Genomic DNA, 14,358 nt, shown 5'->3' with positions numbered 1-14,358 from the left:
ATAAGGATGATCCACCAGCACATCAACTACAGCAAGTCAGCTTCTCCTCTAGCACCCACCCCTTCTCGTAGAATACCACAATGATCATTCTTCACAGCCACATGCTCCCAGATCTTGATGACATACTCAACTCCATCAAAGCAACTTCCTCTGAACATGTTGTCCTAGCCTTGTCCTTCATCAAAGGTGTCTCTCCGGAAAAGCTCTCTAACCCCAACTCACCATTGTCAATGTCTCCCCAACCCAAAGTTTCTTTCCAGAAGCTCTCAAGACAGGCTAGATCCTCCCCCTATTAAAGAAAGAGCCTGATGACCTTGCCAACAATCAGCCCGACTCTCAACTACTCTTCATCAGCAAGATCATTGAAAAAGCAGTTTATGCTGAACCTAAATATCGCATCAAAGCTAACCATTTTGTTTATTTATTTGTAATATTTATAGAGCACCCACGTACCGCCAAAGAGATACCCGCCATGCTAGACAGGGTTCTGACCTAAGAAAAAAGGACACAATCAGGAAGAGGCACCACATCAAAGAAAAGCAGCTTCTAAAGAGGGAACATCGAAGCTTTTAATAGTTTCAGAAATGTTATTAAATCAGAAGCAAGGCACAATTTAAGAGGGAGGCCATTCTACTGGGTGGCCGCCAAATAGGTGAACGAGCGTCCACCCATGAGAACCCTACTAATGCGTCTCCCCATAGTGATAGCTTGATTGGCTGACCTAAGTGCTCCAGAAGGCTTATAGAAGGAGATTATATTTCATGCGGCCATAGCCCCAGTAGAATAGACTGCCCGACCATATGTCAGAACAGTTTGAAAATGTCTCTCTTCTGCACGGAAAAGCAGTGAAGGTAAGTCATACTAGCCGATATGGAGGTCATAGTAGGAAGATTACAGATCATTCGTGAAGCCATATTTTGGATGCTTTGCAATTGAGTGAAGAGATAGTCCGCCATCCCTACAATCAAAGAATTACCATGAATGAGTGCCCGTATCATAATTTTACGCCAGTGCTTCAAAACTCTCACACACACTGTGTTAACCTGGTCTTTCATAGAAAGGGAATCATCAATCAAAAAGCATTAATTCATAATAACTTTTTTTAGACTTCAGGGAAGTTCCTAAAGAGGCTAGCCACCACAAAGTATTACAAATACTATTAGCTCTCCCAAATAATAAGATCTCAATTTTCTCTCCATTGAGCTTTAGACAATAAGACTGCATTCAGTCCATCACTTCGGTGAGACACTTCACAAGATTACCACGTGTTGCTTCACAGCTCTCGTCAATGGAGAAAATTAACTGGATGTCATGTGCATACAAACTAATGTCAAATCCCCGCACTTTGACAATGCCGACCAGAGGAGTCATCTCGTGCATGACTATCAATCTAGCTTCAGATTGTGCTGCAACATGGAGACTGCTATTGTACAAATACCATACAATACCATCCTAACCATTTATAAAAATAACCACTGCCTCCTGATAATGGTGGACTCCTCAGCTGCCTTTGACAGTTAACCATCCAACCCTCATCCACACCCCTGAGTCTCAAATGGGATTCACCTTCAATGTCCTTCACTGGATCGCCTCCTACTTTTTCAGTTGGCACCAGATGTTCACATGGACACGTCTTGGTCTCAAAAGATTCCTGCCACCTGCAGAATCCTCCAGGGGTCCATGCTTTCTTATTTCATCTTCACCTTCTATGTGGATCCCCTTAGAGATCTACTCAGAGATAACAGCACTAAGATTTACCAATACGCAGATGGTACACAATTCTACCTTGAAGTCTTCCCAACTCCAGAACCAATGCCTTAAACACTGCCTATACTTCATCTAGACCTGCATGTCCAGCGCCTACTTCAAACATAACACAACCAAAACAGAATTCCTGTTATTTGCCTAGCATAACAAGCACAAAATAGTACAAACCTGGCTCAAAGACATTAAACTTGATGGGTTTGGACTACAACTTTCACTGAATTCCAAGTCACTTAGATTCACCCTTTGACATCATCACCCCCAAGGAACCAAAAAAACAAAGACAGCCGAGTACTAGCCCCCTCCCTTGTAGAGAAAATTGAGACTATTTCTTCCGGAAAGCAATCAATCAATCAATCAAAGCATTTATATAGCGCACTACTCACCCAGAGGGTCTCAAGGCGCTAGGGGAGGGGGGTCCGCTACTGCTCGAACAGCCAGGTCTTGAGTTGTTTCCTGAAGGCGAGGTGGTCCTGGGTCAGGCGGAGGTGGGTCGGGAGGGAGTTCCATGTCTTGGCGGCGAGGTAGGAGAAGGATCGTCCCCCTGTGGTGACTCTTCGAATGCGGGGGACGGTGGCGAGGGCGTGGCCGGTCGATCGAAGCTGGCGTTTGGGAGCGTAGAAGTTGAGGCGGCTGTTGAGGTATCCTGGTCCTTGGTTGTGTAGGGCTTTGTGTGCATGGGTGAGGAGTCGGAAGGTGATTCTTTTGTTGACCGGGAGCCAGTGCAGGTCTCTCAGGTGTCCGGAGATGTGGCTGCGGCGGGGGATGTCCAGGATGAGTCGTGCTGAGGCGTTCTGGATCCGCTGAAGTCTTTTCTGGAGTTTGGCGGTGGTGCCGGCGTAGAGGGAGTTGCCGTAGTCCAGACGGCTGGTGACGAGGGCCTGGGTGACCGTCTTCCTGGTCTCGGTGGGGATCCACCGGAAGATCTTTCGTAGCATGCGCAGGATGTTGAAGCACGATGAGGAGACGGCGTTGACTTGTCTGGTCATGGAGAGGGAGGAGTCCAGGATGAAGCCCAGGTTGCGTGCGTGGTCTGTTGGTTTGGGTGCGTTGCCTAGGGCGGGGGGCCACCAGGAGTCGTCCCAGGCGGAGGGTGAGGCTCCCAGGATGAGGACTTCCGTCTTGTCCGAATTCAGTTTCAGGCGGCTGTTCTTCATCCATTCGGCTACCTCTTTCATCCCTTCGTGGAGGTTGGCTCTGGCGGTGGCGGGGTCGTTGGTGAGGGAGAGAATCAGCTGGGTGTCGTCGGCATAGATGATGTTGAGGTTGTGCTGGTGTGCGATGTATGCGAGGGGGCTCATGTACACGTTGAAGAGGGTAGGGCTGAGCGAGGAGCCTTGAGGAACGCCGCAGATGACTTCGGTGGCTTCAGATCTGAACGGGGGGAGGCGGACTCTCTGTGTCCTGCCGGCGAGGAAGGAGATGATCCACTCCAGTGCCTTCTCCTGGATTCCGACGTTGCTGAGTCGCTGCACTAGTGTACGGTGGCAGACAGTGTCGAAGGCCGCGGAGAGGTCTAGGAGGATGAGGGCCGCTGTTTCTCCGTTGTCAAGCAGAGCTCGGATGTCATCGGTGGCTGCGATCAGGGCGGTCTCTGTGCTGTGGTTGGCCCGGAAGCCGGACTGCGAGAGGTCGAGGGATCCGTTCGTCTCGAGGAAGGCGGCCAGCTGTTTGTTGACGGTCTTCTCGATGACTTTTGCAGGAAACGGGAGCAGCGAGATGGGGCGGTAGTTCTTGAGGTCGGTGGGGTCGGCTGATGGCTTCTTTAGTAGAGCGCTGAGTTCGGCGTGCTTCCAGCTCTCCGGGAAGGTAGTGGTGTCGAAGGAGGTGTTGATGATGTCCCGCAGGTGGGGTGCGATGACAGCGTCGGCCTTGTTGAAGACGTGGTGAGGGCAGAACTGGTGGACAGGACCTTGTACTCTTTCTTCTAGATAGTAGTAAAGCCCACTCAAAGGCCTTCCAGGATCCACACTGGCTCCCTTTAAAGGCATCCTACACACTGTAGTATACCTCCTCCAGGGTTGAAATAAATATGATCGAATGATGCCCATTCTGATGAAACTCGGCTCACCTTGACGGCTTGGACTATCTTCAAAATCAGCTGTTTAATTTACAAAGAACATCATGACTTGCATCCTACTTATCTTGTGGACAAGCTAATTAACTGTGGTGGCTCTGCTGACACCGTTTGCCATGCCACCATCAGATTGGAGATTAAGGGCCATATGTAGGTAATTTCTATTTACCGATTCCTAAATACCGAATTTTACCGATTCGGTATTTAAGAATCGGTAAATAGACTGTAGGTAAACAATCGGTATATTTTACAGATTCGGTAATATTCGTTATTACCGATTCGGTATTTACCGAATCGGTAATAAGGAATACCTTCCCATTCATTCCTATGGGCCCGGAGGCCCATAGGTATGAATGGGAAGCCATTCACTATTACCAATTCGGTAAATACCAAATCGGTAATAGGGGGAGCATATTCAAGGGTGGCAGGGTGTCACATTGACACCCTGTTGCACCCCTGAATCGCGCATGTGTGCACATGTGGCGCACATACATGCCCTAAGGGCATGTATGTCCGCCACATGGCACTTTTAACAAAGCACAAAATTGCTTTTGGAAAGGTATTCGGTATTTACCACCAACTTGTAGTTGGTGGTAAATAACGAATCCTTAAACCAAAAATGCACTCACTTGAGTGCTCCCTACATAGGATTTAAAGATTCGGTAATTTACCGATTCCTTAAATTATGGAATCGGCATTTTACCGATTCCTTAAAATAACTAATCGGTAAATTACTGAATCCTTAAATCCAGCCTCCTACATCGCAAAGGGCTAAATACCGGTCGGTAACAGGAAATGTACAGATTTTCGTCCGTTACTGACCGGTATTAGCCCACCTACATATGGCCCTAAGAGCCTGATAATGAATGCCTTGTTATATTCTGACCAGTGCATGAATCCCTGTTTACACTCGAGTCGGAATTACAAGTTAAAAGGTATTTAACATATATGATGATTTTCATATGCATTAAATACCTCAAGGCTCATTAAATTTCAACAGGTCAACCCTGCCCAAATTTAACAGGGGAAAAGTGTAGGAAGCTGGCTCTTTATATAGTGGACCAAAGCAATATACACTGTGTAAAGAGTCCAGGCAACCCTTATTAGTTTATAGACGCAAAAATTGTAACACTAAATGCTCTCTTTTGACGTAGTGTGGGCAAGCAGTTTAGGCTTACCAGAAGGTAGAGCTAAGCATTTGTGGTACTCACAGAGGCAATAAATGAGACACACGCTCAAGAATATTACTCCGAGAGCAATTTAGAAAATGAGTCATATATTTATTTGCATTTTGATTATCAGGTAAATACTTGTTTAAACATTGAATTTCACAGGTTATTAAACCGTTCACTCAAATGCCCCTTTATGCAGCAATGCTTCCCTATGGGAGAAAAGGCATATGTTGCATACAGTAATTTATGGTCGGTTTCTGGGGGTCTCCATCGAGACTTAGGGTTATAGGGGCCATGGTCCAAAGTACCACAAGCAGTTACTCATTACTTGCCCTGGTGCTGGTCAGGTTGGTAGCTGGGCTCGCTATGCCAGCAGAAAACGGGGGACCACCTAGCAATAAGCTGCAGAGGGGTACTTGGGGACAAGTCCAGGAGCTCCCTAAGGAAGTCACAAGGGTCCTGGGAACAAGGGAGCACAGCTGGTTTGTCGGTATCTGGGCTGGGACGCTCGGGTGCAGAGTGAAAAGATCAGCAGGGCTCTGTGCTTTTGATGGCCTTGTGGTTGTCGGTCTCACCAGCTGAGGGTGCGAAATCAGGACAGCTAGTATGGATTGGACTCTCATGGGCTCTGTTTGCTGCAAGGGGTCTGGTACCCTGGGTATTGTCCTTTGCGGCTCCGGTTGGTCCTCATGTCCTCTCAATGAGGGGACAGAACTAACCTTCTGGCGCACGGGTACCTGTTTGTGGGGGGCTGCTGCGTTGGGCTGGTCAGGGAGCAGCAGCTCGGTGAACCGGACTTTGCATCTTCGGTGACTGTGGACTGCAGGGGAGTAGCTCCTCTACTCCAAGGGAGATTGCTGGCAATTTGCACAGGGCTGGCAGTCTCCAGAGGTTCTTGGAAGATGTTCTGCTGTAGGATGATTTGCTGGTCGCGGTTGTCTAGAGTGGTGCAGGCAGGCAGGGACTGACGCCGAACGTCTACAGTCTTGAGTTCTCGCTATTCTCACAGCACTTCTTTCTCCTCTTCTTCTGGATCCATCGAATCTAAGTTCCTGGTGCCAGGGTTGCCACCTAAATACTCAATTTAAGGGCATTAAGAGGAGTGACAGGTAGTAGCCAATGGGTTACTTACCTTTAAGGGGACTATACTCTCTATAGGACCACTTCCTTTGGGACCCAGAGAGGCGAATTCCGCCAAAACTAACATGGTGGAATTCAAAAACTCATGCTCACATCAGGTATTCCACCCTAGGGGTGGATCTAGCCTGAGGGGTGAGCACGTCTCCTGAGGGGTGAGCACACCTCCTGACTAGCTATTTTTCCAACCTGCACTGGTTCCAAAAGAGCCCGCGACGGAGAGTGGCATTTTCCCTGTCTAGAGAAGCCTTGGGTCGCATATCAAAGGCAGCAGTGGCCTTTAAAGCCTGCCTTGATATGCTGATCACTTAGCCATCCTGCTTGGAGGAGGTGACAACACCACGGCCCAGAGCAGGCACTGTTTCTGCCCTCAGAGGGTGTGGGTTCTCACTTGCATGGGGTCATTAACCTGTCTGTGACGGCAGGCTGGTCTACACCAGTCAGGCAGTACCCTAGTTGTCACTAGGTTTTCAGGGGCACGTATAAGGTGCCCTCTGGGTGCATGTATTAATAAATTCATCACTGGAATCAGTGTGGGTTTATTAGTACAAAATGTTTGATACCAAACATCTCTAGTTTCAGTGAAGCTATCATGTAGCTGGGAAAATGGCTTCCCTGTTCACTTGTTATATCTAAGAATCTACATAGACGTCACAGAGCAATATCTGCTCATGCAGATATGTCCACACATGTAGTGTAGTGCACCCTGCCATATGGCTGTAAGGCCTGCTGCAAGGATGGCTTACCTATGCTGCATGCAGTGGCTGCAGGCATGGCACAAAGGGGATGTGCCATGTCGTGTCTTCACTTTTCTCTGCACCATGGTATACAGCCTGCAATGGCAGTTTGCATGTTGGTGCTGAGGAGTCCCTTAGAGTAGCATAATGCATGCTGTAGCCCTTAGGGACCTTCCTTGCCCTAGGTACCAGAGATACCATTTACTAGGGACTTTTCAGGGGATGCTAAAGATTTTGCCAATTGGGGGAACAATTGTACAATTTTCGAGAAAGAGATCTGGCACTGGGGACCTGACTAGCAGGACCCTAGTGCACTTTGGTCAAAATAGCATCAGATACCAAGCAAAAAGTGGGGGTGACCATGTCAAAAAAGGACACCTTCCTACAAAAAACATACAGTATTTACTGTATCATGTGGATTTTGGTATGTTAAATACCCAAATTCACATGTTATTACCCATAAACTTGTAATAGGTGCTACTTATCGCACCTGACAAATAACGTACCCCTTGATATTGTTATTTATCTGTTGCTCTAAAAAGCACCTGCGCTCAGAATCAGGGCCTTGGACATGTAACAAAGTTAAAAGCAAGGCAGCAGGCATTTTCCATGTATGCTCTCAGGATCTGGAATATCCTTAAGGATCCCCCCAAAAGCTGCTACAATTTATGAAAGAGTTGGAAGACATACCTCTGTAAAGAGAATTACCTCAATCACAAATTCAATAACCAGCTACCTCTTATAGCCCTTGTTGACTTTATGCTTGCCAAGTGCTCTACTGCCTTTCTGGCTAGGTTCAACTGTACATATGCCACATGCATAAAATGTTTTCTTTTTAAGCGGCAGTCACATCTTTGCTAATTAGAAAGGCACAGATGTCTGTGTATGCAGTTACAAAAGGGACAGTGTTTACTCCCAGCTTGGAGGCCTTCTTTAGCTGTCCCGCCCTTAACCATCTACCAGACCGCTCTTTGCCTTTCATTGTAATGCTACAGCAGCTGGGCACTCAGTGCCCGGCCATTTGGCACTAATCCCTGGCGAATGAAAAAGAGTCATGGGCCATTGCAAGCAGCCTTCTTGATCTTTCAATCAGGAGATGCGTTGCTCATCCTACGTTGGTGTATTGGCTGAGAAGGCCAAATGGTTAACATTCAGTACTCCCATACTCATCAGTACAAGCCTTCTAATATTTTGATGCTCTTAGTTAAATGAAACAGATTTCTGCCATTTGTTTTATTAATATGTATTTGTTCGATCAGACCATGTGACCCATCAATACAACAAAATACAACCTTGTTACAAAACATTCAATACATTCCAAACATTAGAGTAAAAAATAAAAACATCTAGTAAACATCACTAGGTTACAATTTTCCCTTTAATTTGCCAAGCAGAGTCTAGAAATTTAGAGAAAGTAACAGAGGGACTTGTATCTGATTTGCAGGTCCTCAATGAACATCGACGATCGCTCATCCGTAAGAGTCTGCAAAGGGGGGCATTCCACTCACGCCTAGGTTTACAATACGCATATGTTCCTGAGTCTCTAGGCAAGTATTACGAACTGGGCACTTAGCAGGCCAAAGGCAAGATGCCCAGCCTGAATTTGATGTAAAGTGCTAGTTGGTTTAATATAATCTGGGAAGGCTTCAAACCAAAAATCATTTTAATATAATGAAAATGCATTTTCAGAACCCTTGGTATCTAAGACACATTGGCAATCTCTTTTTGTAATATTTTTTGGCCATTATGGGAGATGCCGGCAGGATTCACCCAGAAGTCACTTAGGCCTAGCGTTGCACACCACTTTTTAACACAGGAGAACAAAGCTAATTTGTCAGCTTCAGATCTATGGATTATATAATGCCGAGCCACTCTGTACAGAATAAAGCTTGTCAATCACCCTTTATCGTGTCCAATAGATTAAAGTTTTTTAATATGTGCAGTGTGGAATATTGATGAAAGAGCGAGATCAAAGCAGCTCGCCAAGTTAGTGGCACTCCACAAGGACTTGAGAAATTTATTTTCACTCTTAAATAATGAAACTTCTATATGACTCTTGAATGAGGAGCCCCATAGTTCAGCCCAGTACAGTGCTGCGTCCACTATTTTGGCCCTGTACATTTCTACTGTAGGTGCCACTGGGTAATTGGATGATTGTTTTGAAAGTTTCAGTAGAGCTGAAGATTTGTGAGTCAAGATGAGCTCACCTCTAAAATTGGGGTGCTCCAGTTTGAATCTGAGAGGCTGATGCCTAAATAATCAAATTCACAGACTCTCGAGAGTAAAATGATTTCTTAAAATGTTCCCTTTATAAGACTTGTGGGGGTTAAAAACCAGAAACAATACATTTAGATTTGTCAGTAATCATTTCCAGACCATAGTCAACACAAAAGATGTTACATTTGTGAAGTAGAATTCTGGGAACCATTGGCATCTTAGAGAACAAAATGTGTCCTCTGCAAATAAAAGAGCAAGCACTTTGAAACCTGCTAGCTGGGGAATCCTTAGTACAATTTAATAGATGGTTTTTGCATCCGGCAATATACAGCAATAGAAGGGTCAGTGCAAGAACACACTCTTGGTGTACCCCTCTTTTAATGTCAATTTTCTCATTCATTCACCTTGTGGCCCCCAGCAAACGTCAGTGTAATGAGTTATGTGAAAATCAGCTAACAATGCTAGTAGTCCAGAGGGAACACCCTGGTTCCTCAATGATACCGACAGTTTTGACTGAGGTACAAGATCAAACCTTACCTTGAGGTCAACAAAAGAAACATACAGGCTGTCAAGCAGTATATCGACAGGTTACCACTTGACCAGAAGGATGTAAAAGAATTGATCAAATGTGCTCATTTTTCGCCTAAAACCTGCTTGGATGTGCGAAAGTATTTGCGTTTCCTCTATGAAAGTGTTCAACTTGTTTAGGACCTGCTTACAAAAAATCTTTTGTAAATTATCCAGCAAACGAATGGAATGATAATATCCTGGGATGAAGCATTGACCTTTTTTCTAAATCAACATAATCTCTGCACCTCTCCAGGTATCCAGGATTGGGGACCCGGAAGCTATGTTGTTAGACAATTTGTTTATGTGGGGTCCCATTTATCACCTTGGGAATTACTAAATCTCCCGAAATTATATCTAAGCCAATGGCCCTCCTTGCTTTCTCTGCATTAATATCTTTAAGCTTATCAGACAGTGAAAATTGAAAAGGTCCACCGTGATCATGCTCATCGGAACGAGGGGAGTGGCTATTAAATGAAATAAAAGGGGATGGATTCGACAACGTTTGTCCATAAAGGTCATTAAAATGCATGAGCCATTCATGCGGCTATATGTAGGTCCAAAAGTTCAAAAAAACGAGGGGAGTTACCCCAATGTGCACCACACAAAGGGACGGGGGTATATGCAGGAGAAATGAACAAACGTGTCCCTGTTCCAAGATATATCTCGAACAACATAAAGGTATACGCCAAAGGCTTGTCAAACACTGTCTAGATTACTAAGAACACTGTAAGCTATCTGCACAATTAAAGAGGCTTATTATCAAACGTGTCAATTAAAAACTGGTCATTTATTATAAATCATAAAAATTCTTAGCACCACACATTAAAAACATCTCTGTATACCTCCCTTAGTGGGTTACAATCTATAACTTGCTATCCAAGGGGATGGTCCAGTTCATTCTAAACACAAGGTTAAAAGTCGACGCAGCGTTTCGGTGTTAAAAGAAATATTTCCACCTTCTTCAGGACTAAAAATCGTTTTTTCCAAATCTACAATAAAAAGGAAAATTGACGATATGAACCTTAGTGTACAAACAGTGCTAATAAACAGTGTTCTCGTTTCTAAAGACAGCCTATGCTCAAATACTAAACATGGGTGTTATAGATTGACACCACCAATGTGATTAATAATACATGTTATTATTCTAACTCGCATGATTTATATAGCCATATTTCCAAATCCACAGGTAAAATCGCTTTGTTACAGGAAAAACATTAATCAAAACATTAAAGAACTTAAGAGAGACATTGCACTTAAGTAAAATGCTGCACTTCAGAGCAGACAAGAAATTGCATACCTCATCTTTTATAATTGATAAAGTTATGAATGGAGGATGACCTTTCCAAGTAGAAATGTAATTTTCAGCCTACAGGCTCTATTGCCTATGGTATAAGCAAAAATCGGTTTTAAATCAACAATTCAATTGCTCTCAGAGATAAAGTGTAGGGCGTAAGTTAGATAAAACAACAGGCCTACCTTAATGATAATCAAGTTTTTCTATCTATGTTCCGTGAAAGCCACCGTAATTGTTCTCTGTGCTGGAGAGTGAAATCCACTTTAAATCATTAGGAGTTTGTCTCTCTCTACGGAACAAATATTAACAGAGGCTCTATTAGCTGAGAAACCTCTCTAGAGTAATAGTTAATTATTAAATGATCCTACCATAGCTCACCGTAAAATTTAGTGGATAGAGGTAGTTGTAGTTCTATTCAATTTTCAACTTTTTATAAGAAACGCCGTAGTCTTGTCGACGTTTTCTTCCTTCTAAAATTACTTAGCGACCTGTATGGGAAACATAAGTTTCATATTCTATGTTGTTTCATATTTTCTTAGTTTAGTCACATGTCCCAGGATCCATGTCTATTGTCTATCTATTTATTACCTTTTCTTCACGAGTCAACACTCACGTGAAGAATTATTATTAGGCATCGAGCAAATCGGAACGGGGAACGCCTGTCCGACTTTAAGAGAATTAAGTGCTCGAATACAATAAAGTTTCTTTAATATAAGCATAGCGTTGTTATTAAACCCCCAGTGATGCATTAATCAATCTAAAAATAGTGCATCTGTTAGTGGCAAGTAACGAAGCTACGTGATGCCCAGGGGTCAGTTAATAATTCCGTCTGCGAGTTTGGTGGGGCTGGTTAAAACACGGCTCGACAGAACCCTCTCCTTGCTTACCGTTTTGGAAAAAATCGGCCTCCCTGCTCTCACGGAACGTCTTGGGCAGGTTCTGAAGGGTACTAAGCAGTACTTCCCTTTTTGAACCCGTGATCCCGGAAACGTTAATGACGTCATTTCCTGTATGTAAAAACGCGTTCACCTGGTTGATGTAACGCAAAGTGACCATGGCGGCCATCTTATAATGTGCAAACCTTCGAGAAACAGTGGTTTAAATTGGGTAAAATCAGCCACTGAAGTGTGCTAATTTTTTATATATATCTTATATCATTAACAGCCATACCAACCGGTAAAAAGTACTTTTCTTACTGTTAATTGATTTAGTATAGGTTAATCGTAGGGGGTCGCGTAACTAAGGAAACTTAAACAATCAAAATATGTAGACAGAAAGCGTAAGGCTGTCATCCTATCTACATGCGACACATCGGAAAGACTCTTTGTATTAAGTTTTCACAGTATTCTTCTTAATAATCACTATTTTTTATCCGATTACCATTGTAACATAACTTGTGTTGTAATACTATGAAGACTGGGCCTAGGTCCAGCCATATTGAATGAACGAATACGTCCCAAGGGTGGGTTGAATTAATATAATCCCATGTGTAGAATATAAGAAAAGGAAATGCATAGTTTTTAATACCAAATAGTTTATCTTCATCATCTTAACATTCTTATTTTACCCCAGGGTTGGAAAATAAAGGTGGATGAGCAATCCCATTATTAAAAATACACTAAATGACCCTAATCACCATACTATTTATTCCTAGACAATAGACATGGATCCTGGGACATGTGACTAAACTAAGAAAATATGAAACAACATAGAATATGAAACTTATGTTTCCCATACAGGTCGCTAAGTAATTTTAGAAGGAAGAAAACGTCGACAAGACTACGGCGTTTCTTATAAAAAGTTGAAAATTGAATAGAACTACAACTACCTCTATCCACTTAATTTTACGGTGAGCTATGGTAGGATCATTTAATAATTAACTATTACTCTAGAGAGGTTTCTCAGCTAATAGAGCCTCTGTTAATATTTGTTCCGTAGAGAGAGACAAACTCCTAATGATTTAAAGTGGATTTCACTCTCCAGCACAGAGAACAATTACGGTGGCTTTCACGGAACATAGATAGAAAAACTTGATTATCATTAAGGTAGGCCTGTTGATTTATCTAACTTACGCCCTACACTTTATCTCTGAGAGCAATTGAATTGTTGATTTAAAACCGATTTTTGCTTATACCATAGGCAATAGAGCCTGTAGGCTGAAAATTACATTTCTACTTGGAAAGGTCATCCTCCATTCATAACTTTATCAATTATAAAAGATGAGGTATGCAATTTCTTGTCTGCTCTGAAGTGCAGCATTTTACTTAAGTGCAATGTCTCTCTCAAGTTCTTTAATGTTTTGATTAATGTTTTTCCTGTAGCAAAGCGATTTTACCTGTGGATTTGGAAATATGGCTATATAAATCATGCGAGTTAGAATAATAACATGTATTATTAATCACATTGGTGGTGTCAATCTATAACACCCATGTTTAGTATTTGAGCATAGGCTGTCTTTAGAAACGAGAACACTGTTTATTAGCACTGTTTGTACACTAAGGTTCATATCGTCAATTTTCCTTTTTATTGTAGATTTGGAAAAAACGATTTTTAGTCCTGAAGAAGGTGGAAATATTTCTTTTAACACCGAAACGTTGCGTCGACTTTTAACCTTGTGTTTAGAATGAACTGGACCATCCCCTTGGATAGCAAGTTATAGATTGTAACCCACTAAGGGAGGTATACAGAGATGTTTTTAATGTGTGGTGCTAAGAATTTTTATGATTTATAATAAATGACCAGTTTTTAATTGACACGTTTGATAACAAGCCTCTTTAATTGTGCAGATAGCTTACAGTGTTCTTAGTAATCTAGACAGTGTTTGACAAGCCTTTGGCGTATACCTTTATGTTGTTCGAGATATATCTTGGAATAGGGACACGTTTGTTCATTTCTCCCGCTATATGTAGGTCTCCAGTTCCGTAAAGTAGCACCTTTCTACATGTGTAACAATATGCCAAAACTCCTTACCATCATTTTGTTTGAATGCATCTAGAAAACCAGCCCAGTATTTAGTTTCCCAATTTTTTGGGGTCTTATTGTAAATGCCGCTAGCTACTATAATTTCTGCTTTCCCTTGCTTTTAACAGCAGAAATTAAGGTCTCAATTTACAAAGGTTTTGCATCGGGTTGTGTCACTATTATGACACAACTCGATGCAAAATCCTTTTTGGCATTTAATATTCCACTCTAAGGCAGTTTTTGTGGCTTTGCATGGCTTTGTTAAACGGTATAAGTACACATTGACATACTTTGCATAGGTGAGACTTTCTATGGGTGCCACATGGGTGTTACCATGCATCCACCTATGGATTCAGAGGCAATCCCAAACTTACTAAGGTGGCTAAACCTGAGATTGAGCCAAAAAGCTACGCTTCCCTAAAGCAGGCA

Source organism: Triturus cristatus, chromosome 7, assembly GCF_964204655.1.
Source record: "Triturus cristatus chromosome 7, aTriCri1.1, whole genome shotgun sequence".
NCBI lineage: Eukaryota > Metazoa > Chordata > Amphibia > Caudata > Salamandridae > Triturus > Triturus cristatus.
The sequence above is the reverse complement of the archived record's forward strand: the minus strand, read 5'-3'. Positions refer to the sequence as shown.